Raw genomic sequence first — 8,697 nt, 5'->3', positions numbered from 1 at the left:
TAGTAAAATAGATTTACAAGGAAAAGTGAACAGTAATACAAAGAGAAACTAATCTAGAACACTTAGATCTATGTAACTGGGTACATCTTCACCAAGGTTTTTTCGACGTAGGCATTCCCTTCGTATCTTCAGATCCACGACTTTTCCAGGCATGCTATCATCTATCTAGAGCAAGAGGTAAACCAAATGACCCATTGGACATAGATGTAGCTCTAACATTCTCTGAAATCTGACTCACTTTCATAGTCAAAGAATATAACTCCTAACTCAGGTTTGAAATGCACAGCATTGGGTGTATAGGGACCCTTATTTGGCAAGTCAAGATTCAACATAGAAATATCTATATTCTCATGACCCTTTAGGATTTCATCTAAGGAGAACCTTGTTTCATGTTCGTTCCTTAGGAATGGTCCATCATTAGGATAAGAGATCTTGTGTTTCTTCTTCCCACCTTTCTTCATAGAAGGCTTGTCAAGGACTGCGACATACCTGAACATCCGTTTGATGAGATCACTGATGGTGTCCTCGATAATCGCCTTATGTATTGACTTGGATCGCTGAATGGCTTGCCTGATCTCCATCCATTCGTTGTATTCATATCGGCCAAGGTAGGAAGGGTACTCGGTGATGGCATCGAGATTGTCCCTGATGATGAGCATTGAGACCAGTGTTCCACTGTTTTTTGAACGTCCACTGATGTTGACGTTGATGATCGGGCAGGGACTGACTCTCTTTTTCAGCTTTGCTTCCCTCCATCGCTTGTCTTTTTCCACCAGTTTCAGGTTCTTCTCATGCTCAGCTTCTACAATGGAAAGAAGTTTATCCTGGGCTTAGACAGTGTTCACCTTCTTCTTGGACTTTCTCTTGGGGAGAATCTTCGCAGCTAGTGACTTGGACAACTTTAAGCTGTATTCAGTCTGTTTCTTCTGAAGCTCTAGCTTTTATTCGGCCCTTAATGCCTCGAGTCTTTCAGCTTCTAAAAGGAAGTCAAACTCACCACCACTAGAGGTACGAAGAGAAATTTTTACTCTAGTCTGGTCGAGTGACTCCTTTAGCTGAGCCATCTGCTGGTCAGTGGGAGCACTGGAGATAGGGTTTTCAAGGACCCACTCCAGTCGACCGTAGGTGGCTGATGGAATTCAAAGTTGATACAGGGTTCACACTCGATGATCTCAGTCGTTGTGGGTTCGCTGTCATAGGGGCCTTTGGGAAGGCGAAGAGCTGTTCTCAAGGTGTTCACGCCAAACTTCACTTCCATGCGGTTGAAGGTGAAGTTGACCTATTCAACTTGTCGTCCAAGCTTGACCTCGACGTCCACGAACTCAGCAGTGAACCAGAACTACTGAAGAAGTTCTTTGACCATGATGGGTTCATTGTTAAGAGCGAAGCCAAGCGACGACTGTTTGAGAAAGTTGGCTGCTTCTTGGTAGTCTGCCTTGGATGAGGGGATATCCAACTAGGCAATATGATTGTTGGCCTTGAAGGATTGTAGATCCCACTTTAATCAATCTTCAGGAAAGCTCCAATGAATCAATGGCAGATCTGAATGTTTCTTGTAAGAATATCAAGAACACTTGAGATGAATGTTGAGAGAGAAAGTCAATGAACCCAAGTATGGTAAAACTTTATTTACGTAATCTGATTTAACAAATGAGCTCATACACAAATTACAAAGGAATTACCCTTTATATAGGGTCAAAGATTTAAACAAAGTTAAAGTCAAAGTTAAACTATCTAAAAAAAATTCAAACACGATGACTTTTATACAATTATAGACAATTTTTAACTTTCAAGACGAATACAATTTTACACTGAATTTCATTCCTAACATTCTCCCCCTTTGTATTCAGACTTGAAAGAATTTGCGCGCTTTGAGTCTCGTTTGAACTTTGTTGCTTTAAGCACTCTATGTCTTCTTCAAAACAATCTCCAACTTGAAATCTTCAGGCAATCGTTTGTTGAGAAAGATCTTCTAACATTCTCCTCCTCGAATGTAGAACAACGATGATCTTAATAACAATCTTCATAATTAAACTTTAACAAACTTTCTCTTCAAATGTAGTCTTCATTAGTAAACTGTTGTAATTGATCTTCACATTCAACAACTTTCAGACATTGTAGCACAAGAATAATCTTTTGAATCATCTTCAATCGCACTCTTTTTGAGTCTTTTGCCATCGTTGAAGTTACTCCCCCTTGATCTTTACAACAAATTCCCCTTATAATGTTCGGAATTGAACATTTCATTCATTATTACTTACTCCCCCTTATGATGAAATGAGAATCATGACATCATACACAAGAATGAACGAAATTTTCTGCGAAAGCCGTCAATTCATGAAATTGTAAGTAGATCTTCTCAAATCCATTTGTTTAATCTTTTCAGATTAAGGGAATGGGAAGGTAACAACCAATTCCAACGAATGAAATTGTTTTCAATCTTATGAAAAGATTGGTCTGTGAGTATAACAGATATATTAAGTACAACAAATGTACTGTATATACGAGACTTTTTGAGGCTCATCTCACCAGGTCTTCCATTCAATCATCGATAGTTTAATAATAGCATATCTATGAATGTTTTGGCAAAATAACATATAAAATGCAAAATCTATGTAGTGTAGAAAGATAAAGCAACGTATGCTTCTGTTTAGGCTCAAAAAGATAAACCGTATGGACTACACAAATTTAGCAGACTCAATTAGTGATCAAAAAGACTTGAAGTGGGGACATATATCATTATGATTCAATATCAACTTTCTCCGAATGAGAAATTGATAGATGATGAGCTGCGTGCCCAAGTTTTATTGAAACACTTATTTGTTAAGAGATAAATGAGTAGCTGATGGGGTTGTGAAAAGAATTGGCCTAGGCTTTGCCTTTTTCAATATTAGTCTCGAAAGAATTGAGAACTAATAGATTGTGTGGTATGCCCGGATTTTAGAAGTTTGGAACAGGATTCTTATATTCTGTTATTCCTGACACAACTCTCGTCAATTCTTTTAGCTAACAACAACTACCCCTCTTTTTTTCATCTTAAGCTCTACACACAAACCCTTTTGTATTTAATCTTACTCAGATATGATTGTCCTCTTGGGTAGGTATGTCGGTTCTGACATTCCATAGAGCATCTGATAAGCATTCAGTCCCTCCTAAATTTAACAATATGCTCAGTTGATCACAATGATTGATCAAAATGTTATTGCAAATAAAGCACAATGATCATATAAAATTTGATCAAAATATTTGGCTTTTAAGCACAATCAATAAAAGAATGATGCGACAACCATCAGATTATTCGGTATATGAGAGAAATGAATGAAGATCTGCAAACAACCTTTGAATACAAACGAGTGTATTATCACCGAAAATGATTTATATAAGAGAAGTGATAATAACAGTTTGAAGAATAGCTGAAACAGGTATTGGAGTTATGTACGATGAGAAATTACGGAAGTAAAATCTCAGGAAATACTTGTTCAGAAAATGTACTCGTTTTAAAAAAAAAATTCACTTTCCGAAAACATTTATTGAACTTCTAGAGACTCCCCCTAGAAAGTAGATTATAGAAATGTATCGATTCGGCTCAAAAATTAAAAAAAAATTGGAAACACGTTTAGCACATGACCTAAACTGGATGTTTAGAAATCACACTCGGTAAAGTACGGGTCCTGAACTGAGTTGTTTAGAAGCCTTTTATTTAGACAGTTTACAACTCCCCCTGAATTAGTGCATCAATGGGATGATATTATGATCAGCGCAAAATTGACACACCTGCAAAATCAGATCAAATAGATTTTGGTACCCAAATGAATTTGGCTCCTATTTTGTTAGTATCGGGCTGGGGTATGTTGTAACTTCCAAACCATCTATTTCTATTAGATGTTTTCTTTTAGCACTTTGAACAGGATGATCGGATACAAAATATGATCCATACCAATTATTATAATCATACATGTTCTTACCTTTCCAATCCTTCTGATATCTGTTGTCTGTACTCCATATGTTGTATGTCTTCTTGTTCACAAAATTTGTTGTTTTGCATGTGGAGCACATGATTCTTCTCTTGCTAAGATGAATCAAATCAGGAGTAGATCTTACAAAACAAGGAAGATGATTAGTAACAACAGGGGTACGAGATGAAACAGATTCAATTTTATTAACCCAAATGCTTTAACCTTAGAAGAGTAATTAGGTGATCTAATGACATACCCTTCATAATATTGATTAGAAGAATGAGAATAGTTCTTAGAAATAGTTGATTTAGGGCTGCTTGAATAACTGTTCGATTTGGAACAGTCGTAGAAGCTAGTTTTACACTAAGAAGGAGAACCAATTGAGCTTTGAGCACAAGAAAAGTCTTTAACTTTCTGTAAAAGCTGGTCTCTTTCCACAGTAACTAAATCATACTTATTTTTTAGTTCTGTTCTCATCTTCAATTCAATTTCAAGGTCTGTCTTCAGATTAGACAATTTCTTTGTAGAATCCAGGAGTTTACCTTCCAACTCCTTCTTGAGCATTTCAAACTTCTTCTTTTGATTTATAAACTCTCTTCTTTCTTAATCTGAGCTGCTTTTCTCATTCTCAGAAGCGATGTCAAGCCACTTTTTTCTTTTCAGCAACCTCTTTAGCAATAGTTGTATGTTTCTTTATAGTATTTCTCTTCTCAAGAGCAAATTGCTTCTTCTCTTCATCTAAAGCCTTCTGCTTTAGAGCAATGCTGTCAGATAATTTATGTGTTTGGCTCTGACACTCTTCTGTGATGTCTTTCTTCTCTTTATCATTCTTGGCACGTTCCAAGATGATCAGTTGCTCAAAATCTGATATTTGCTTTAACAACATTTTTGCGTTCAGCTCGAGAGAGTTTATCTTATTCTGATAAGATAAGCGTTCAGCATCAAACTTTTTCTCTCTTTCATAAACTCTTTTCTTCTCCTTTTCAAATTCATTTCTTAACTCACACAAATCACTCTCAAATTTATGAAGTTTTCCAGTTAAATCCTCAGTATCTATATCATCTTTCTCAGAAGAATTCCTCTTAGATTGTAGATCTAGAAGTTTGTTGAATAATTTCTTAATAGCATCACTCCAAGTCTTTAATTCTTCTTCACATTCTTTTCTAACAATGTTCAAAGTTCTCTCAAATTCGCAAGTCTTATCTGATAAAGTGTTGGGTCATTGACCAACATCTTTCTAAATCGAAACGTGCCGCTGGCTGCTACGATAAAAGAAATAAGTTGCGCCTTCTCCACCAGCAATTGCTTTTGGCGTAGTGGTAAGCGCTTGGATCCTAACATGTGGTATCAGAGCAGGTCACGGGTTCGAATCCCATGGATTGCATAATGATGCAAAAGGCATGTTATGCAGCCATTGACTATTAGCGAAGATCTTGTTAGTGCTGGCAGATGCTGGGGGGATTGTTGGGTCATTGACCAACATCTTCCTAAATCGAAACGTGGCGCTGGCTGCTACGCTATAAGGAAATAAGTTATGCCTTCTCCACCAGCAATTGCTTTTGGCATAGTGGTAAGTGCTTGGATCCTAACATAAAGCCTTTTTAGAATTTTCTCTTAAGGTTTTATTTTCTTCTTGCAGATTCTTGATAAAATCTTTATATGCAAAATTCTCATCAAACATATTAATGTATTTTTCTTTGTAGCCCTCTACTCTTCTTTCCAATTCAACAATTATCTCTCTCAATTCCTTATTATCTCTCTCCAACGAAACTGTCATTTTAAAAACAGATTGATTAATCGGATCAAATGCTGTGAAATCAGATAAAAGAAATCAAAAAAAGTTAAACTCAAACACAGAAATAGAAAAACACAAAAACTAATGAGAACTGCCATTTTAAAAACAGATTGATTAATCAGATCAAATGTTGTGAAATCAGATAAAAGAAATCAAAAACAGTTAAGCTCAAACACACAAACAGAAAAACACAAAAACTGACGAGAACTTAAAAAAACGACGAAAAACTATCAAAAATCAGTAAAAACAGTCAAAACTATTAAAAACAGTTAAAACTGATAAAAAACAGTTTACGCGACAGAAAACAGTTTAAGGTTTCTCAAACAGTTTAAAAAACAAAAACAAAACAGTAAAACACATAAAAAAATCAAAAACACAAAAGCTCAAAATCCGAACACTTGTTACAAGAAAAAAGGCTAAGGTGTTGTCCGATTAACACCAAATCCGGGTAATATATTATGCAAGAAAAGCTGCTGCAACCAAATGGATTATTCGATTACAGTGTCAAACAATTTATTCAAGTCCGTTCATCGTACCAAACGGTTTAGCCAAGCCCGCTCACTGTATCAAACAATAAAGTCAAGTCCGCTCATCGTATTAAAAAATTAGCTAAGAATATGAGCTGATATGGTCTAAGTTCGGACAGAGTTATGTCCGGATTACACAAAACATAAACACAAAGTTCATCCAAGCAATATATAAACCACTAATCCTTGCTGATCGTGATCTTCCTGGCTATGCCAAGCTGCTCCACAGAGGTATTTTCAACAAGCAAATCCAAAATAATAAATCCAACTCCTCAAAGCAGATTGATGATCCCATTGTTTACAAGCTTGCTCGGGTTGAAGGTGATGGAAGATTTGTACCTGTAACTGATGATGATAAGAATTCAGCACACCTGAAATGTCCCCTGAACCACTTAGGCAGAAAAGATTATGTACACACAAACACAAAACATAAATATTAACAGCAACCAAATTGTGATTTTGAACCTCCTAAATCCAACAAACAATAACATTCCAATTGTTTAAGATCAAAAAAACTGGTGATGTTTCTGTACCAACTGCACAAACTGTGAAATTCATCATAGACGATGGCTCAAATAGAGTGTTGGTGATTTCTGCAACTGACAGCTGCTTATCTACCTGATAGGCACGAAGCTAATGACTGCTATAAAGAACTAAACAAAGGGATGTATGGAGATCTTGGTGACCCATTATTGGGAAGCTACATCAACTGTTTCTGTGTTTCTGTATCAAGATCAACAACATAGGCCACCCTTTTCTTTCTTCAGCTGTTCAAAATCAAAAATAATTGCTACGCAACAGCTGTCAAATTGGATGAATATTTGTTTCTTAAACAACAACATCAAAAGCAGGAGCTTCAACATTTGGGCAATCAATCTTATGGACAACTGCAAACATTGGGCTTACCTGTTGTAAGCTCTGCGTTGGATCATCTTGGGTTTCAGCCTGCACATTTGCATCATCAAAACAGATTAAAACAGTGAGTGACTAAATTGAAATCAACCAGATTCTAAATACAGTGTAAAACAAATTTCTTCTCTCGAGATTTACAAATCTGTCACCACTGTATGGTGTTGGTTCACCGAGTAAAAAGATCCACTAAGAAGGATGATGTATCTTCTAGATCAATGAATTATAATCCACCAGCTAGTGTAAGTCCAGCAGACACAAATGCAGAAGAAGCACTTAACACATTGAAGTATGCCAATCGAGCTCGTAACATTCAAAACAAAGCTATTGTGAATCGTGATCCAGTTACAACTCAAATGCAAAGAATGAGGAATCAAATCCAGATGAAATAGACGACTGACAAACAGAATCCCTTTTGTCGCATGTAAGTTCTTGGTTGTTTTCAATCGATTCAACAGGGGTAGTAGCTTCAAGCGTCGCAAGAACTCTGATCAAGTATCCTGGAGTCTCAGAGCTCAAATGGTCAAAAAAATCTTTCACCATAGATCCATCAGAAGTTGTATATGAGCTACTATAATGTAAGTTACAAAGAAATCGAACAATCTGTGCTATTAATCACATAAATCGGACAATATGTCATTGACTATGTTAACCACAATCGCAGTCCACAGCAAAACAAATCCCAAATAGGTCTTTAAACAATTTAGACAAACAGACTATGATGAACCTGTGAATACCTGTGTTCGATTGATAGGTCAAAAACAAGATATGCAGGTACAAGACGCAATTCGTTATCTTCCTTTGGAAAAACAAGATAATCCGGCTGAAGTCTGAACCTGTGAATACCTTAAAATAGTCGACCCTTTGTGAGATTTAGAGAATCCGGTCAAGGAATAAACCAGCGATTTATAGAATCTGCTCACCAAGTCAAAGTAAAGCCAAGCGATTTATAGAATGATCCGCTCAAACTATGTACAATGAACAACCTAGTTGTTGGGTTCGAGTATGCGCGTTATTGTTGTATTCAAGTTCTCCTTATTTTACATGTTTTGTAATATAATAGTTTTATTCCTTCCTTAGTATAAATAGTAGTTTATTTTTTAATTGTAATTAGCAATTTCATTAATCGTTCTGTAATCTGAGTTTAGCTTGTAATTCTCTCTCAATCAATCAAGAGACATTTGGTGATCTACTCTCTCTTCATCTTATTCATCTTGTTCTTGAAGATCATTGTCATGTTTGTATGAGAATTTGGACATTTCAATTGGTATCAGAGCAGACTGCAGCAGTTTGATTAGAGGATTAAACGAATTTGCACGAATTTACACGATTTTAGTGGATTATCGATCTGAGTTCTTCATCTGTTCATATCTGTTCTTCGTCCAGAATCTGTTTTTGGGCTTAATTTGATTGAATTTTGATTGTTAATTGATATACTTTGCATCGCTAGATTCATAATTGGATATAGAGCAAGTTTGATTCACACTGTTTTTGGTTTTAAACAAGTTTT

General features: G+C 36.0%; 1 long non-coding RNA gene across 1 annotated transcript; it reads right to left on the bottom strand.

Moving 5' to 3' along the window:
• Positions 1-6,699: 6,699 nt before the first annotated feature.
• On the bottom strand, positions 6,700-8,033 carry LOC112500918. Its single transcript, XR_003067395.1, has 2 exons — positions 7,925-8,033; positions 6,700-7,687 (listed from the first exon to the last, which is right to left on the bottom strand). It is a non-coding gene; the product is annotated as an uncharacterized LOC112500918 (long non-coding RNA).
• Positions 8,034-8,697: the final 664 nt, after the last annotated feature.

The sequence above is a fragment of the Cynara cardunculus genome (assembly GCF_001531365.2).
Source record: "Cynara cardunculus var. scolymus isolate 2C chromosome LG 17, CcrdV1, whole genome shotgun sequence".
In the NCBI taxonomy this organism is placed as follows: Eukaryota; Viridiplantae; Streptophyta; class Magnoliopsida; order Asterales; family Asteraceae; genus Cynara; species Cynara cardunculus.
Note: the sequence above shows the minus strand (reverse complement) of the source record. Positions and strands in the feature narration are given on the sequence as shown.